The 18,814-nt window shown below is 43.0% G+C and overlaps 1 non-coding gene across 1 annotated transcript; it reads left to right on the plus strand.

The window, feature by feature from the left end:
* The first annotated feature begins 2,516 nt into the window (after positions 1 to 2,516).
* On the plus strand, positions 2,517 to 15,998 carry LOC123726706 (uncharacterized). Its single transcript, XR_014380377.1, has 7 exons — positions 2,517 to 2,715; positions 8,921 to 9,022; positions 9,284 to 9,316; positions 11,452 to 11,487; positions 13,852 to 13,984; positions 14,089 to 14,330; positions 15,686 to 15,998. It is a non-coding gene; the product is annotated as an uncharacterized LOC123726706 (transcript).
* The last annotated feature ends 2,816 nt before the right edge of the window (positions 15,999 to 18,814 follow it).

Genomic DNA, 18,814 nt, shown 5'->3' on the forward strand with positions numbered 1-18,814 from the left:
TTGTGTCTTATGTCTTTTGAGTTTTACTACTACAAGTGTTTAATAATGTTATCTTGACATTTTCCATTCTACATTCAGATGTTTAGTAACTCTCATTTGGATATGCACACTGTGGATATCATATCTCATCTCATTGGTCCGCTCAAATTGGCATTAGACCAATCAGCTGTGACCTCTTAGAATGAGCAAAGTATGTTTATTATCTACCCTGTCTTCTCCCCTCCTTGATTTCATGACAAACCTGTCTACTACAGTATATTACTGTATTAATATGCCCTAACATCTATCAACCAGAAATACAACAATACATCCCTGTCTATTAGTAAATATGTATATATGCCGTGTCTTGATGAAAATGTGTTCATTAGGCAGAATGTTGAACAATGAGTCAAACCTGCATTTCTGTCTGTACTGTAAAGACACTATTCTAACTTGAGGTCAGCACGCTTAACTTGAATATTTTCACAAATCTCTTGCCCACACGACACCGTCTTCCATCTGCCAGGTACAGTTGAAACTGGGATTCATCTGTGAAGAGCACACTTCTCCAGCATGCCAGTGGCCATTGAAGGTGAGCATTTTCCCACTGAAGTCGGTTATGACGCCGAACTACAGTCAGGTCAAGACCCAGGTGGGGATGATGCGCAGGCAGATGAGTTTCCCTGAGACGGTTTCTGAACGTTTGTGCTGAAATTCTTCGGGTTGTGCAAACCCACAGTTTCCTCAGCTGTAGGGGTGGCTGGTCTCAGACAATCTCGCAGGTGAAGAAGCCAGATGTGGAGGTTCTGGGCTGGCGTGGTTACACGTGGTCTGCGGTTGTGAGGTCGGTTGGATGTACTGCCAAATTCTCTAAAACGACATTGGAGGTGGCTTATGGTACTGAAATTAACATTCAGTTCTCTGGCAACAGCTCTGGTGGACATTGCTGCAGTCAGCATGCCAATTGCACGCTCCTGCAACACTTGAGACATCTGTGGCATTGTAACGGTCATCGTATGGAGTAGACCAAGGCGCAGCGGGTTGAGTGCTCATATTTACTTTTATTGAGACACTTAATAACAAAACAAGAAAACAAACAAACGACAAACAGTCTTGCAGGCTAAACACACAGCTATGCAAAAACAACTTCCCACAAAAGACAGGTGGAAAACGGGCTACCAAAGTGTGGCTCCTAATCAGCAACAACGATGTACAGCTGTTCCTGATTGAGAGCCATACCAGGCCAACAAAGAAATATGCAACATAGAAAAACCATAGAAATACAAAACATAGAACAATACCCAAAAACCCCGGAACACATAAAACAAACACCCCTCTTACATAATACATATCCCAACAAACCCCGAACCACATAAAACAAACACCCCCTGCCATGTCCTGACCAAACTACAATAACAAATAACCCCTTTACTGGTCAGGACGTGACAGGCATTGTGTTATGTGACAAAACTGTACATTTTAGAGTGGCCTTTTATTGTCCCCAGCACAAGGTGCACCTGTGGTATGATCATGCTGTGTAATCAGCTTCTTGATATGCCGCACCTGTCAGGTGATGGATTTTCATGGCAAAGGATAATTGCTCACTAACAGGGATGTAAACAAATGTGTGAAAACAGTTTGAGAGAAATAAGCTTTTTGTGCGTATGGAACATTTCTGGGATCTTTTATTTCAGCTCATAAAACATGGGAGCAACACTTTTCATGTTGCATTGATATTTTTGTTCAGTGTACATACCAGAAAAATTACTTCCATTTAGAAAATATTTGTGTTTTTTTTCAAAATAATTTATCACAATTTGTTTATTTAATCCCAAGAATGAAACTTGAAACATGTTCAGTTATATAGAATGTGAAAGACTAATGTCAACATAATAATGACAAGAAATATCATTCCTAAAGAGATGCATTATTACATGTTCTTTTGTGATTGCAGTTCAAGACTTTGACAACATATATTCTTTATTAGACTGCACCATTATGTCTCTCTCCCTCTGTACCTCCACCATCATGTCTCTCTCCACTTGGGCCTCCACCTGCACCATCATCTCTCTCTCCACCCGGGCCTCCACCTGCACCATCATCTCTCTCTCCACCTGGGCCTCCACCTGCACCATCATGTCTCTCTCCACCTGGGCCTCCACCTGCATCCTCCTCTCTCTCTCCACCTGGGCCTCCACCTGCACCATCATGTCTCTCTCCACCTGGGCCTCCACCTGCACCATCATCTCTCTCTCCACCTGGGCCTCCACCTGCACCATCATGTCTCTCTCCACCTGGGCCTCCACCTGCACCATCATGTCTCTCTCCACCTGGGCCTCCACCTGCACCATCATCTCTCTCTCCACCTGGGCCTCCACCTGCACCATCATCTCTCTCTCCACCTGGGCCTCCACCTGCACCATCATGTATCTCTCCACCTGGGCCTAATATCAGAACATATTCAAAGCAGCTGATAACTAGTTCACGTGTTACAGTTGTTAGGGTCAGAGCAGGTGAAGCGAGACTGAGGCTCTATTGTCACGGGTCTGGTCAGAACAGTATTTAAAGGGTCACCTCTCCCAGCTTCAGTAGGCTCTGACCATCACAGAGAAGATCCTTCACTCTCACCTCTCAACTCAAGGTCCACTTGTCTTTCTCTCCGGAGGAAAGTCAAACTTCACGACTTATCAGAGGACGCAAAGGTCTCTTCATCAGCCTGTCTTAACTGCTGACCAGGTAACAAATACCTGCGTATTTAAGTATTTGCATTTTAAATCATAATTTTTTGTGTGTTTGAGTTTTTTCATATAATGTGTCTGAATTCAACTACTTCAATTTGAAGATAATTGAAAGTGTTTTCAAATAATTCACTATAAATATTAGGCTATTTGAAACTTACATTACATATATCCCCTTGGGGTCTCCCGAGTGGCGCAGCTGTCTAAGGCAAAGCATCGCAGTGCTAGAGGAGTCACTACAGACCCGGGTTCGAACCCAGGCTGTGTCACAGCTGGCCACGACCGGGAGACCTGGCACAATTGGGTTAGCAGAGGGTTTGGCTGGCTGGGACTTCTTGTGGCAGACCGGGTGCATGCACGTTGACTTCGGTCACCAGCTGTACATTTTAGAGTGGCCTTTTATTGTCCCCAGCACAAGGTGCACCTGCGTAATGATCATGCTGTTTAATCAGCTTCTTAATATGCCACACCTGTCAGGTGGATGGGTTATCTTGGCAAAGGAGAAATGCTCACTGTTTTCCTTTCAGTTAAGCCCTGGACAACCATGTGAGGGGAGTGACTTACTAATTAGTGACCTTAATTTATCAATCAAGTACAAGGGAGGAACGAAAACCTGCAGACACTCGGCTCTCCGTGGAATGAGTTTGACACGTGCTTAACACCATTAAATGTCAACCTGAGAAGAGGACAGAGAGTTGACCGACTTGACAAAAGTGATCCGCTCAAATGCGCCCAGTTTGTCCCTTTTTGGAACTTCGAAAGCAAGCCGCCCTTTTGGTGGTGAAAAGTTGACCCCATTTTGGACATACTGCATGCAATTTGTATTTGGCTGATTGGGTTGTGGAATGAAGAGGAAGAAGGATAAGAGGCGGAGTAGCAGGATTGGAGAAGGTTCGTTCAAGTGTAGAGCCACGTTTCGTCTGAGGGATCTGAGGAGAGTGAGGAAGAGGGAGTCTGTGACAAAGGGAATGTCACAATGGGTGGCTTGAGGAAGCAGGAGAGGTGGAGTCAGGCGCAGGAGACAGATGATTCCGGGAACAATACTTTTTAATAAATTTTGGCACGGAAAATACAAGCACGGAGTGCAGGGTGTGCAAAATCGAAGGTACAACCATCTACGAAAGAAAACTAGGGACGCAGCCCAACAATAGTTCCGTGGAAAAACACAGACCCTCACAAGCAACATAAGCCCAGACAATAAACAATCCCGCACCACCCACAAACCTAACTAGCTAGCCTAAATACCCCTCCCCACTAACAACTAATACAAAACAGGTGCGTAACTAACCTAGACCTAACTAACAGAACGTGAAACAGAGATCAGTGGCAGCTAGTAGGCCGGCGACGACGACCGCCGAGCGCCGCCTGGCCGAGGAGGGGCGCCACCTTCCGTAGGTGTCGTGACAGGGAAAGTAAAAAGAGCCCGAGCCTTGCACTGATGGGCATGATAAAGATGAGTCTGGTCCGGTAGGAGTGAGATTTCTGGAGAGGGTGAACCCCTGCCTTTTGGCGCATCCATATGTTTTTTCAGAGTGGGTGGAAACAGAGTTTGGTGCAGTTGAATCAGTGAAGATAACCCGAGGTGGTCTTGTGATGTTTGTTTGTGTTTTCTTCTGCCCAGAGGGAGCTTCTTGGGTCAAAAGCGATGTCTTGCTTTGCCCTTAGGAGCAGGACACCATTGAAAGGAGTGATTTCTGGGGTAGCGTTAAGTGTGGAGGTAGAGCAATTGAAGTGGAAGATTCCTGGTGTTTGTGACGCCCGCCTTTGATGCGACACAGACCTGGTGGGGAGCGTGGTGAAACAGGAGTTCTTTTGAGTTAGACGCTTTACCTGGTAGTTCATATATCCTAACATGACTTTATCCTGTTAGAGCTTTTGTGCCGAATCCACTGAGGTTTTTCCGGTGTCACATTTATTGTCATGTCGCAGCTGTTTATAGGAGGGAGATTCCAAGATGTGGGAAGTGTGCAGGAGGCTTGGGACAGAGGAACGTCTAGTTTTGGTGGAAAAAGTTGTGTGTGAAATGTAGGAGTACCCATGTTGCTGGGCATCAAAGAGTCTGGTGCAAGAGAGGCAGGTTGAGGTGGCCAGGGTCAGAGTAGTGCAGAGGGTTTGTAAGCTGACACAGTGAAGATAGTAAAGGAGGATGGGTCAAGGGTGAGGGATCCTGAGAGGATCCCTGTGAGTAGTAGATCTGTGGGATAGGCCAATGAGTGATATATGCTTCAGTAAGGTTGGTTTCTTAGCATTCATAAAAATGGTTATCTACTCTACTGCAAAAATGGAATGTAAATCACAGAAAATAGATGTTGTGGTGGCAGTAGCAGAGAAGAACTTAGGGGTACAACATTTGACTTCAGAAGAGTTACAGCATGTGTTGAGTGGTACTGTCCCGTCCTGTCAGGTCGTTGGCCTGGGGTAGGATCAGACAGGGTTAAAGTAGTGGAATGTGGTGTGGGGTTTTAATGAGTGTAGGGTTAGAGTATAATGGATTTACACTCCAGTCCAGTTGGTGGCGGTAGTGCACCTTGTGATTGCCAACCGCCATTTAAAAACCAAAGGAGAAGAAGACGAAGAAGATTGAGCATTTGGAGATAGACTGAGGGTTCATGGTCACACAGGAGTGGGGTCATGGCTAATGCCTTGTTAGTCACCCTGTCTAAAGCCACATTTATGGTAGAAAAGACAAGTTGCATACAAAAAGACAGGAGCCTTGGCTGCAGTACGTTGACCTCACTGGAGGGTCACAGACGTTGTCGTGCATCACTCGATTTCTAGAAACTAAGCAGATGAGTGTTTACAACCCACCTGGATGACAATTGTCTTTTTTACCAAAAAATTGGACTTAAATATGTGTGTTTATTTGGTGGGTTAGTAGGAAAGATAGAAACCACATTAAAGATGTTTATTTGGTGGGTTAGTAGGAAAGATAGAAACCACATTAAAGATGTGTTTATTTGGTGGGTTAGTAAGAAAGATAGAAACCACTGTAAAGATGTGTTTATTTGGTGGGTTAGTAAGAAAGATAGAAACCACATTAAAGATGTGTTTATTTGGTGGGTTAGTACGAAAGATAGAAACCACATTAAAGATGTGTTTATTTCGTGGGTTAGTAGGAAAGATAGAAACCACATTAAAGATGTGTTTATTTGGTGGGTTAGTAGGAAAGATAGAAACCACATTAAAGATGTGTTTATTTGGTGGGTTAGTAGGAAAGATAGAAACCACATTAAAGATGTGCTGTTGGAAATGTCTGGGATTATACCAATACAACCATTTATCAGGTGTGGATTTTGCTGCAAGAACTATTCTCTGAACATCAGTGTAGACCCCCAGATGGACGACAGAGTGGGGGGGGGGGGGGATCACCTTCTACTCCCCACATACAGGCTATGTGTTGGTATCAACTCTCATCTCATTGGTCATGTCTCATGGTTTTATAAAGATTCTGCTGTAACAGCAGGGGAGGAGCTCTGTGTTTTTGACCTTAGAGTGATGTAGGACAGCCCCGCCCCCTAAGTGACTTGTCTTATCAACTGTATGCAATAATGTCCTCTGTGTTGTCTTAGGAATTCAGCATTCTCTGTGTTGATCTTGCCAACCCTCATTGTCACACCTCTGAGAAGAAGAGGCTCTGTAGGTCTGACATCTGACTGAAAGTTAACTTTACATTAATACTATTGGTTAACAATTAAGATGCTTATAAAAGGGTCTTAGATTCATTGCTCTTTCGCTTGTGTTCCTGACTTGATGTGGTGAGATACCTACAGTCTCTCTCTTCCTCTCCCATGAGCTATGGGCCATGACACAATATATGGTTTCTTTCTCTCTCAATTCAATTCAATTTAAGGACCTTATTGGAATGGGAAACATATGTTAACATTGCCAAAGCAAGTGAAGTAGATAATAAACAACATTTAAATAAACAATACAAATTTACAATAAACATTACACTCACAGAAGTTACAAAATAATAAAATACATTTCAAATTTCATATTATGTCTATATACAGTGTTGTAACGATGTGCAAATAGTAAGTACAAAAATAGTAAGTACAAAAGGGAAAATAAATAAACATGGCTTGTATACAGCTGGTGCACAATATCTAAGGAAGTCTCAAGCTATTGCTCGCTTGAGGTAGAGTTTCTCATGATATGCTCATCTGTATTCTTTGTAGCTGTTTACATACCACCACAGCCAGAGGCTGGCACTAAGATAGCATTGAAGCTGTATTCTGCCATAAGCAAACAAGAAAACGCTCATCCAGAGGTGGCGCTACTAGTAGCTGGGGACTTTAATGCAGGGAAACTTAAATCAGTTTTACCAAAATTCTATCAGTATATTAAATGTGCATCCAGAGGGAAAATAACTCTGGACCACCTATGCTCCACACACAGAGACGCATACAAAGCTCTCCCTCGCTCTCCATTTGGCAAATCTGACCATAATTCCATCCTCCAATCATGAGATTGACGCAAGATAAAAATAAGTCATTAAATCAGAAGACTCATAGGTCAGATATTATGATATCTGGAAAGTTATATTAGGAAAATTATAACTTTGTAATCTGAATATTTTCCTTGGTGCCCCGCCCTTCGAGTTAATTACAGTTACACGATTAACCAGTTTAATCGCGTAATAATAATTATAGAGAGTTATTTGATAAACATGTCTTCAGTTTTAATGATGGCCAAAGACACGACAACGCCCCCATTCTCATCAACTGGGCTGTATTGGAGCATGTTGAGAGCTTCAAGTTCCTTGGTGTCCACATCACCAACAAACTAACATGGTCCAAGCACAACAAGACAGTCGTGAAGAGGGCACGACAAAAGCTATTCCCCCTCAGGAGACAGAAAAGATTTGGCATGGGCCCTCAGATCCTCAAAAGGTTCTACAGCTGCACCATTGAGAGTGTCCTGACTGGTTGCATCACTGCCTGGTATGGCAACTGCTCGGCCTCCGACCACAATGCACTACAGAGGGTAGTGCGTACGGCCCAGTACATCACTGGGGGCAAGCTTCCTGCCATCCAGGACCTCTATACCAGGCAGTGTCAGAAGAAGGCCCTAAAAATTGTCTATGACTCCAGCCACCCTAGTCATAGACTGTTCTTTCTGCTACCGCACGGCAAGCGGTACCGGAGCGCCAAGTCTAGGTCCAAAAGGCTTCTAAACAGCTTCTACCCCAAGCCATAAGACTCCTGAACATCTAGTCAAATGGCTACCAATACTATTTGCATCCATTCACTTTTTTTCTGCATTTTAGGAAACATCTCCTTTCGACTCCAAATTCCGTTGAACGTTCCGTTGAACTTTTCTAGACTATCTTTAGAAAGGAGCTGTGGTCTTTGTGTCATTGTGCGACGCCATGCTGGTTGCTGTGTAAACCACAGACTTTTTTGTGCATTCACGACAACTGGGGGTAAAAATACGAGGTCAAGGTGTGACATCAGTGATCTTCAGGTCAGAAAGTCGGAGCTCTAGAAAGATGCTGGAGTTTCCGACTTTGAATTCCGAGTTGGATGACCGTTCAAAACAATTTTCCCAGTCGGAGCTCATTTATTTTTTATATTTCCCAATTTTCCTGAATGCACTGAAGTCGGAAGTGGAGATTTCCGAGTTCCCAGTTGTTTTGAACGGGGCACTAGCTGCTCATCTCATCACTACAAGAGCTGTTTGATTCACCAGATACTCTAAATGCCCACGTTCTGATACGCCAAGCACAAAGAGGAACTGATCAAACAGCCATTGGAAAGGTAGCAGCGAAATGCCCACCCAGGCGGGTTCAGCGAGGAGAATGATGGAGAGAGGGAGATCAGGGTTGTACACGAAACTTACACACAGTAGAATTCACTAAGTAAAAAATAAAATGCTGACAAATACTGACATTTAATCAATTACAAACTACGTGACCCTCCCTTGGACTAAGTAAAACAATACCATCCCCCTGACTGAAATGTAAAAAACATGACCCTCCCCCATTTAAAATCTAAATCAAATGTCAATTCTCTCCATCCAGGACAAGGTGCACTTCTATAAAGGCAGTGCGGAAAAATTCATTATCTGCAACAAAAAACTCCTGCCATAAGTCTTCCACTGCTGTCCCTTCTTCACTGCTGTCCCTTCTTCCCCGCTGTCCCTTCTTCCCTGCTATCCCTTCTTCACTGCTGTAACCATGAACTGCATACTTTACTTTCCAGCATTTCCCCAGGACTGACCTGATTATGAGAATGAAGCAGACGTTCATTTTTGTCATTTTGTTGACAATTTACATTCAACTGGGCACCTCTAATGAGACGGATGTAAGTGTGTTTTAAATGATACAGAAAAAGTTGTGCAAATATGTCAATCAGTTAGCCTACATTAGCCTGTTGTGTTAAACATAGTCTCACATTCCTCTGAATAATTTCCTGCCTTACTGACTAAATAGACAGTTTTCATTTAAATTCAATATGTTGATATGAAATATGTTGATTGTGCAACTAAGCTTTTGCCTAAATCACATGGGGTGAGATTGTAATTTTATTAAAACTGATCACAGAATAACTCTGTTTTACTTACAGCAGGAGATTAGGATAAGAAAGCCTCCACCACAGGTAAAACAAAACTAACAACAGAAATGACATGATAATAGAATTCAGCCATTATTACACAAGAGGAATCCCAGAGTTAATTGGATCCTGAGCTAAAAGTCTAACTAGCCTAGGACCTGGTGTGTGTATATATATATATATACACTGCTCAAAAAAATAAAGGGAACACTTAAACAACACAATGTAACTCCAAGACAATCACACTTCTGTGAAATCAAACTGTCCACTTAGGAAGCAACACTGATTGACAATAAATTTCACATGCTGTTGTGCAAATGGAATAGACAACAGGTGGAAATTATAGGCAATTAGCAAGACACCCCCAATAAAGGAGTGGTTCAGCAGGTGGAGACCACAGACCACTTCTCAGTTCCTATGCTTCCTGGCTGATGTTTTGGTCACTTTTGAATGCTTGCGGTGCTTTCACTCTAGTGGTAGCATGAGACGGAGTCTACAACCTACACAAGTGGCTCAGGTAGTGCAGCTCATCCAGGATGGCACATCAATGCGAGCTGTGGCAAGAAGGTTTGCTGTGTCTGTCAGCGTAGTGTCCAGAGCATGGAGGCGCTACCAGGAGACAGGCCAGTACATCAGGAGACGTGGAGGAGGCTGTAGGAGGGCAACAACCCAGCAGCAGGACCGCTACCTCCGCCTTTGTGCAAGGAGGAGCAGGAGAAGCACTGCCAGAGCCCTGCAAAATGACCTCCAGCAGGCCACAAATGTGCATGTGTCTGCTCAAACGGTCAGAAACAGACTCCATGAGGGTGGTATGAGGGCCCGACGTCCACAGGTGGGGGTTGTGTTTACAGCCCAACACCGTGGAGGATGTTTGGCATTTGCCAGAGAACACCAAGATTGGCAAATTCGCCACTGGCGCCCTGTGCTCTTCACAGATGAAAGCAGGTTCACACTGAGCACATGTGACAGACGTGACAGAGTCTGGAGACGCCGTGGAGAATGTTCTGCTGCCTGCAACATCCTCCAGCATGACCGGTTTGGCGGTGGGTCAGTCATGGTGTGGGGTGGCATTTCTTTGGGGGGCCGCACAGCCCTCCATGTGCTCGCCAGAGGTAGCCTGACTGCCATTAGGTACCGAGATGAGATCCTCAGATCCCTTGTGAGACCATATGCTGGTGCGGTTGGCCCTGGGTTCCTCCTAATGCAAGACAATGCTAGACCTCATGTGGCTGGAGTGTGTCAGCAGTTCCTGCAAGAGGAAGGCATTGATGCTATGGACTGGCCCGCCCGTTCCCCAGACCTGAATCCAATTGAGCACATCTAGGACATCATGTCTCGCTCCATCCAACAACGCCACGTTGCACCACAGACTGTCCAGGAGTTGGCGGATGCTTTAGTTCAGGTCTGGGAGGAGATCCCTCAGGAGACCATCCGCCACCTCGTCAGGAGCATGCCCAGGCGTTGTAGGGAGGTCATACAGGCATGTGGAGGCCACACACACTACTGAGCCTCATTTTGACTTGTTTTAAGGACATTACATCAAAGTTGGATATGCCTGTAGTGTGGTTTTCCACTTTAATTTTGAGTGTGACTCCAAATCCAGACCTCCATGGGTTGATAAATTGGATTTCCATTGATTATTTTTGTGTGATTTTGTTGTCAGCACATTCAACTATGTAAAGAAAAAAGTATTTAATAAGATTATTTATTTCATTCAGATCTAGGATGTGTTGTTTAAGTGTTCCCTTTATTTTTTTGAGCAGTATATATATATATATATATATATATATATATATATATATATATATATATATATATATATAATGCACAGGGCCACAGAAATGTCTGTCTCTATCTCACTTGTGTAATAACATACCATTATACTCTAGTTACCATGTAATTGCATAGCAGTTCCTATGTAACTACAACATGTTATTACTATGTAGTTACATTGTATGAAGTGTAAGCTACAGTACATTAATAATGCTTAATGGTGTGTGTTTTTACTGTAACATTTGCCTACTGTGTTATACATTCTCTCAAATTCTGTGAAATCATTGCCTACCTTAACTTTACTGACAGTTAACAGTCTTCATTTCAATGAAATATGTTGATATTATCTGGTGTGGAGTTTCCATTTAATTAAAGCTGACCACATTATCTTTCTATTGTCCTTACAGGGGGCTCAGGCCGCACAAGGAAATGCTGCAGGAACGGTAAATAGAACACACCAATAACATCAGAGTATTTGTTTCCTGAATAACGACACATGAAAGCACAATTCGGTTCAGCTGATTTAAAACCTAATTGTACTGTCCTTATGGTAGTTAGTCTTCTGTCAATTCACTTTAGGAGACATCTACAGAACATGACTACCAGTAATTCAGCATAGATTCACTTTAGGAGACATCTACAGGACATGACTACCAGTAATTCAGCATAGATTCACTTTAGGAGACATCTACAGAACATGACTACCAGTAATTCAGCATAGATTCACTTTAGGAGACATCTACAGGATATGACTACCAGTAATTCAGCATAGATTCACTTTAGGAGACATCTACAGGATATGACTACCAGTAATTCAGCATAGATTCACTTTAGGAGACATCTACAGAACATGACTACCAGTAATTCAGCATAGATTCACTTTAGGAGACATCTACAGGACATGACTACCAGTAATTCAGCATAGATTCACTTTAGGAGACATCTACAGGACATGACTACCAGTAATTCAGCATAGATTCACTTTAGGAGACATCTACAGGACATGACTACAAGTAATTCAGCATAGATTCACTTTAGGAGACATCTGCAGGACATGACTACCAGTAATTTAGCATTGATTTTTACTGAAAGTCATTGAGAAGTTACTTTTTTATTATGAATATAAAACATACTTGATAAACCAATATGTCAATTACTTTCAGTAGGTTACCGTTGTCTACCAGTGAAATAATTTCCTGTCCTAATTTTACGTCTTTATCCATATTGTATCCATATTTTCATCAATAAGTCAAATGTATTTATAAAGCCCTTCTTACATCAGCTGATGTCACAAAATGCTGTACAGAAACCCAGCCTAAAACCCCAAACAGCAAGCAATGCAGGTGTAGAAGCACAGTCGCTATGAAAAACTCCCTAGAAAGGCCAAAATCTAGGAAGAAACCTATACAGAAACCAGGTTATGAGGGGTGGCCAGTCCTCTTCTGGCTGTGCTGGGTGGAGATTATAACAGTACATGGCCAAGATGTTCAAATGTTCATAGATGACCAGCAGGGTCAGATAATAATAATCACAGTGGTTGTAAAGGGTGTAACCGGTCAGCACTTCAGGAGTAAATGTCAGTTGGCTTTTCATAGCCAATCATTCAGAGCTCCTGCTGTCTCTAGAGAGTTGAAAACAGCAGGTCTGGGACAAGGTAGCACGTCCGGTGAACAGGTCAGGGTTCCATAGCCGCAGGCAGAACAGTTGAAACTGGAGCAGCAGCATGACCAGGTGGACTGGGGACAGCAAGGAGTCATCAGGCAAGGTAGTCCTGAGGCATGGTCCTAGGGCTCAGGTCCTCCGAGAGAAAGACAGAAAGAGAGAAAGAGAGAATTAGAGAGCATACTTAAATTTACACAGGACACCGGATAAGACAGGAGAAATACTCCAGATATAGCAGACTGACCCTAGCCCCTCGACACATAAACTATTGCGGCATAAATACTGGAGGCTGAGACAGGAGGGGTTGGGAGACACTGTGGCCCCGTCCGACGATACCCCCGGACAGGGCCAAACAGGCAGGATATAACCCCACCCACTTTGCCAAAGCACAGCCCCCACACCACTAGAGGGATATCTTCAACCACCAACTTACTACACTGATACAAGGCTGAGTATAGCCCACGAAGATCTTCTCCACAGCACGAACCCGAGGGGGGGCACCAACCCGGACAGGAAGATCACGTCAGTGACTCAACCCACTCAAGTGACAGACCCATCCTAGGGATGGCATGGAAGAGCACCAGTTAGCCAGTGACTCAGCCCCCGTAATAGGGTCAGAGCCAGAGAATCCCAGTGGAGAGAGGGGAACCGGCCAGGCAGAGACAGCAAGGGCGGTTCGTTGCTCCAGTGCCTTTCCGTTCACCTTCACACTCCTGGGCCAGACTACACTCAATCATAGGACCTACTGAAGATATGAGTCTTCAATAAAGACTTAAAGGTTGAGACCAAGTCTGAGTTTCTCACATGGATAGGCAGACCATTCCATAAAAATGGAGCTCTATAGGAGAAAGCCCTGCCTCCAGCTGTTTGCTTATAAATTCTAGGCACAATAAGGAGACCTGCGTCTTGTGACCGTATCGTACGTGTAGGTATGTATGGCAGGACCAAATCGGAAAGATAGGTAGGAGCAAGCCCATGTAATGCTTTGTAGGTTAGCAGTAAAACCTTGAAATCAGCCCTAAATGCTCTGTGTTGTGTGACGTTACATAAATTAATAGAGATTTGATTAGCAATTACCATTTGACTATGTTGGAATGCTCATAATTACTAATGATGTGTCACCTATTGAACTGTTTTTATTTAAGTTTACATTTGGGGATATCATCACATTTCCAAGGACGACTTTGGGCATTTCAAGCTATAACCACTATGCTATTTACGTGGGCGATAAAAATATCAGAGGTAAAGTTTCTGGACAGGACATTTTTCACTTCTCAGGTAAGTTTACAAAAGTTCAATAATACATAAGCCTTTTAAATCCTTTATGTTAAACATTTCTACTCCCTTACTCATGTCAAAGAACTTTCTTTTTACTTTATCAGGTGAAATCACTGATCTAGGAAATGCAAATTGTGTGTTTGCCAAACTGGAGGATGTTACAGAAAACAGTACTCCTGAGGTACAAAATAGAGATACTGCAGATTTGAAAATGAGAAAAGTCGAAGACATGATTCAGGATATTACAACTCTGCACAACAGATGTAAAGGATTATACGGTCCTATTTCTGATAATTGTGAGCATCTTGCTACAGTTATTCGCTATGGTTCTGCAACCTGCAAACAGGTACGTTTATTTCTTTAATCCAACATTGAGACTTAACAACAACGTAAATTTTGAAATCCATATTATAATCCACCAAAAGTATTTGGCTTTGATAATTGTTTTAACATCAACTGGAATTTAAAAACATACAAACAGGCTATGTGATATGAATTGTTACAAGATGGTTAGTGGATGTAGGTAACCCCATAGCAACCATGAATCAGTCAATTCCATAGAAATAGAATGAATAGAACAGGCTTGGAAGATCTACTGTAACCCTGGCAATTGTACTGGTAAACCCATGGGTACTCGCAATAGATGCGGTAAAGGAGTCATTGGAATGCAGACATTCCATTGACCAGATTGGCACCTAATCAACATCTGATCTAACAAAGTGGATATTTGTCAAATCCGTCATGATTTATGTGTTGTAACAGGCCCACAATGTGGTTACTTAAATCCGACTTGGATATATTTGTCTATTTTCGCTGTAGAATAGAAGTTGCCCCTTTTCAGGTTTAGAAGAAGTGACTGCTAAATGCTATCTCTCGTTTGTATAAGCTGGTTAGTATAGCTAGCATACAGAAATAGGTGGTGGTGGTCAAAGTTGTTTTTAGTTGATAGGTAACAATGACATGAACATGTGTTAAGGTTGATGCCCATACAAGCATTATACTCCGATTTGTACCTCAACATAGTGTGAAATACACATATAAACAATAGCCTAAATGTAGGCAAATTTTGCTGGGGGGCAATGAGGAGATTCGGAATGTTTCCCCCACGAGTTTCCATTGCAATTCCATTGTTTTGGTCGAGTTCAATTGACTCCTTTACCTTATCCATAGATAAAGAGATCAATCGAACTTAAGAGTTATACATTGGAAAGAAACCAAGAGACAATAAAAATACTATTTACACACTCTTCATATTTTATATGTATTTTTTTACCTTTGCCAATTGTGCGCTTATGGGACTCCCAATCACAGCCTGTTGTGATACAGTCTGGAATCGAACCAGGGTCTGTAGTGATGCCTCTAGCACTGAGATGCAGTGCCTTAGACCGTATTATTATATAAAGTTAAATTAGATCTTTAGAATAATGAGAGGCGTTGTGATACAAAATGGTTTTCTATTTGTTTTTTAAGCCAAACGTATTTGTGGTAATGTCAGTTTAGTTGACTCAATTAATCACAGCACAGATTGAAGGGTACACTTCCTGCTTTTTCTTCCTGGAATGGGTACACTCAAAATTGCTGGTCAATTCCAATTGAAAATCTCTGTTTCCTCATTAAAGGAGGATACATTGTAATTGTGATTGGAATTTTCTGGAGACACTGTGTATCACCTGATTTTGTCTCTTTATCAACCGTCCATAGGAAGGTGCCAATAAATTCATCCAATTTTTGGCTGTAAACTACTGCAGTAAGGAACCGACCCCTTTATCACTTAAGAAGAATAACAAGAGGGGGCGTGGCAGAAGAGGTCTTCTTCTCCTACATGATGAAACACGTGCCAACCAGGGTGCACCAGCTGCTTGAGTTCTAAACCTCTCAGATGTTCTCTCTCTCTTCCATCCTCTCTGTCTCTGTATGAAGTGAGGTCTAAACCTCTCAGATGCTCTCTCTCTCTTCCATCCTCTCTGTCTCTGTATGAAGTGAGGTCTTCATAATAATAAAAAATGAGCAAGAATTCTGTTTCCTGTGTTTTAGAACACCTACTCATTCAAGGGTTTTTCTTTATTTTGACTATTTTCTACATTGTAGATTAATAGTAAAGACATCAAAACTATGAATTAACACATATGGAATCATGTAGTAACCAAAAAAAGTGTAAAACAAATCAAAATATATTTTATATTCTTCAAAGTAGCCTTGATGACGCTGGGCCAATTGTGCACCGCCCTATGGGACTCCAAATCATGGCTGGTTGTGATATAACCCGGGATCGAACCAGACTCTGTAGTGACACCTCTAGCACTGAGATGCAGTGCCTTAGACCGCTTCACCACTCGGGAGCCCCAGATCAGATTGTGATGTCATGGAATAATCAGATCAGCTTGTGATGTCATGCTGTGGGCCAAAAACCACATCTCACCTGAACAGGCTGAAATTCCAGAAGTTTTTATTTGTATTTTTTATAGCTCACACTAAAATGGCATTATCATAATTTTCAAAATTTCTGAGTGTTATTTTTACCATAATGGTGTGGAAATATAATTTTGGAAAAAAAATAAGGAAAATCATGTTTTTTGACTGCACTGCCCCCTTTAAACTATCATATAATTTCAGATCTTTTCAGGTGAAATGCATGGGCGTATGTACTAGTGGTTGATTTCGAATGCCTCTTATAAAGGGCTAGTTCAGCAATTTTACATGTATAGATATTTTCTTTCCTCATATTTATCCGATCTATGGATTAGGAAGAATATACATAACTGTCTTATGATTTATATTATCTTGATTGATATTGTAAATTTAATTACCTTAAACAAGCCACTACCAACATTAGAATTTTGGGACCAATTCCGAATGTAAATCTCCCCCATTTAGCATTTATTTAATTTCATGCCCAAATCATCTCTTAAATGGATTGTGTTACTCAATGAGCAGGCTAAAATATTTTGAGATACTACTCGTCAATAGAGGTAATGACAACTTAAGAGCAGACAGGGTGTCATTCATTTATATTCTTCATGAATATCACTCATGTAGTTTCCATTCTTCATTGCTACTTAAGAGCAGACAGGGTGTCATTCATTTATATTCTTCATGAATATCACTCATGTAGTTTCCATTCTTCATTGCTAGATGGTAGCAAATTCATCAACTTTGGTCACAGTGATGGGTAGTAACAGGGTACACTAAACCAGGGTTGTGTTCAGTACAGAGAAAACGTTTTGAAACAGAGTGTGGACCGTAGAGAGAAGGGAACCCTCCACCTTCCTCTCTCCACATACAGGGTCTGACAGTACAGGGAACTTAGTCTTCCTCTCTCCACATACAGGGTCTGACAGTACAGGGAAGACAGCCTTCCTCTCTCCTCATACAGGGTCTGACAGTAAAGGGAAGACAGCCGTCCTCTCTCCACATACAGGGTCTGACAGTAAAGGGAAGACAGCCTTCCTCTCTCTACATACAGGGTCTGACAGTACAGGGAAGACAGCCTTCCTCTCTCCACATACAGGGTCTGACAGTAGAGGGAAGACAGCCTTCTTCTCTCTACATACAGGGTCTGACAGTAGAGGGAAGACAGCCGTCCTCTCTCTACATACAGGGTCTGACAGTTCAGGGAACATAGCCTTCCTCTCTCTACATACAGGGTCTGACAGTACAGGGAAGACAGCCGTCCTCTCTCTACATCCAGGGTCTGACAGTTCCGGGAACATAGCCTTCCTCTCTTCACATACAGGGTCTGACAGTACAGGGAACATAGCCTTCCTCTCTCCACATACAGGGTCTGACAGTACAGGGAAGACAGCCTTCCTCTCTCCACATACAGGGTCTGACAGTACAGGGAACATAGCCTTCCTCTCTCCACATACAGGGTCTGACAGTACAGGGAACATAGCCTTCCTCTCTCCACATACAGAGTCTGACAGTACAGGGAAGACAGCCATCCTCTCTCTACATACAGGGTCTGACAGTTCAGGGAACATAGCCTTCCTCTCTCTACATACAGGGTCTGACAGTACAGGGAAGATAGTCTTCCTCTCTCCACATACAGGGTCTGACAGTACAGGGAAGACAGCCATCCTCTCTCTACATACAGGGTCTGACAGTTCAGGGAACATAGCCTTCCTCTCTCTACATACAGGGTCTGACAGTACAGGGAAGACAGCCTTCCTCTCTCTACATACAGGGTCTGACAGTACAGGAAGACAGTCTTCCTCTCTCCACATACAGGGTCTGACAGTACAGGAAGACAGTCTTCCTCTCTCCACATACAGGGTCTGACAGTACAGGAAGACAGCCTTCCTCTCTTCACATACAGGGTCTGACAGTACAGGGAACATAGCCTTCCTCTCTTCACATACAGGGTCTGACAGTACAGGGAACATAGCCTTCCTCTCTCCACATACAGGGTTTGACAGTACAGGGAAGACAGCCTTCCTCTCTCTACATACAGGGTCTGACAGTACAGGGAAGACAGCCTTCCTCTCTCCACATACAGGGTCTGTCAGTACAGGGAAGACAGCCTTCCTCTCTCTACATACAGGGTCTGACAGTACAGGGAAGACAGTCTTCCTCTCTCCACATACAGGGTCTGACAGTACAGGGAAGACAGCCTTCCTCTCTCTACATACAGGGTCTGACAGTACAGGGAAGACAGCCTTCCTCTCTCCACATACAGGGTCTGAAAGTTCAGGGAAGACAGTCTTCCTCTCTCTACATACAGGGTCTGACAGTACAGGGAACATAGCCTTCCTCTCCCCACATACAGGGTCTGACAGTACAGGGAACATAGCCTTCCTCTCTCCACATACAGGGTCTGACAGTACAGGGAAG

This window comes from Salmo salar, chromosome 14, assembly GCF_965601325.2.
Source record: "Salmo salar chromosome 14, fSalSal1, whole genome shotgun sequence".
Taxonomy (NCBI): Eukaryota; Metazoa; Chordata; class Actinopteri; order Salmoniformes; family Salmonidae; genus Salmo; species Salmo salar.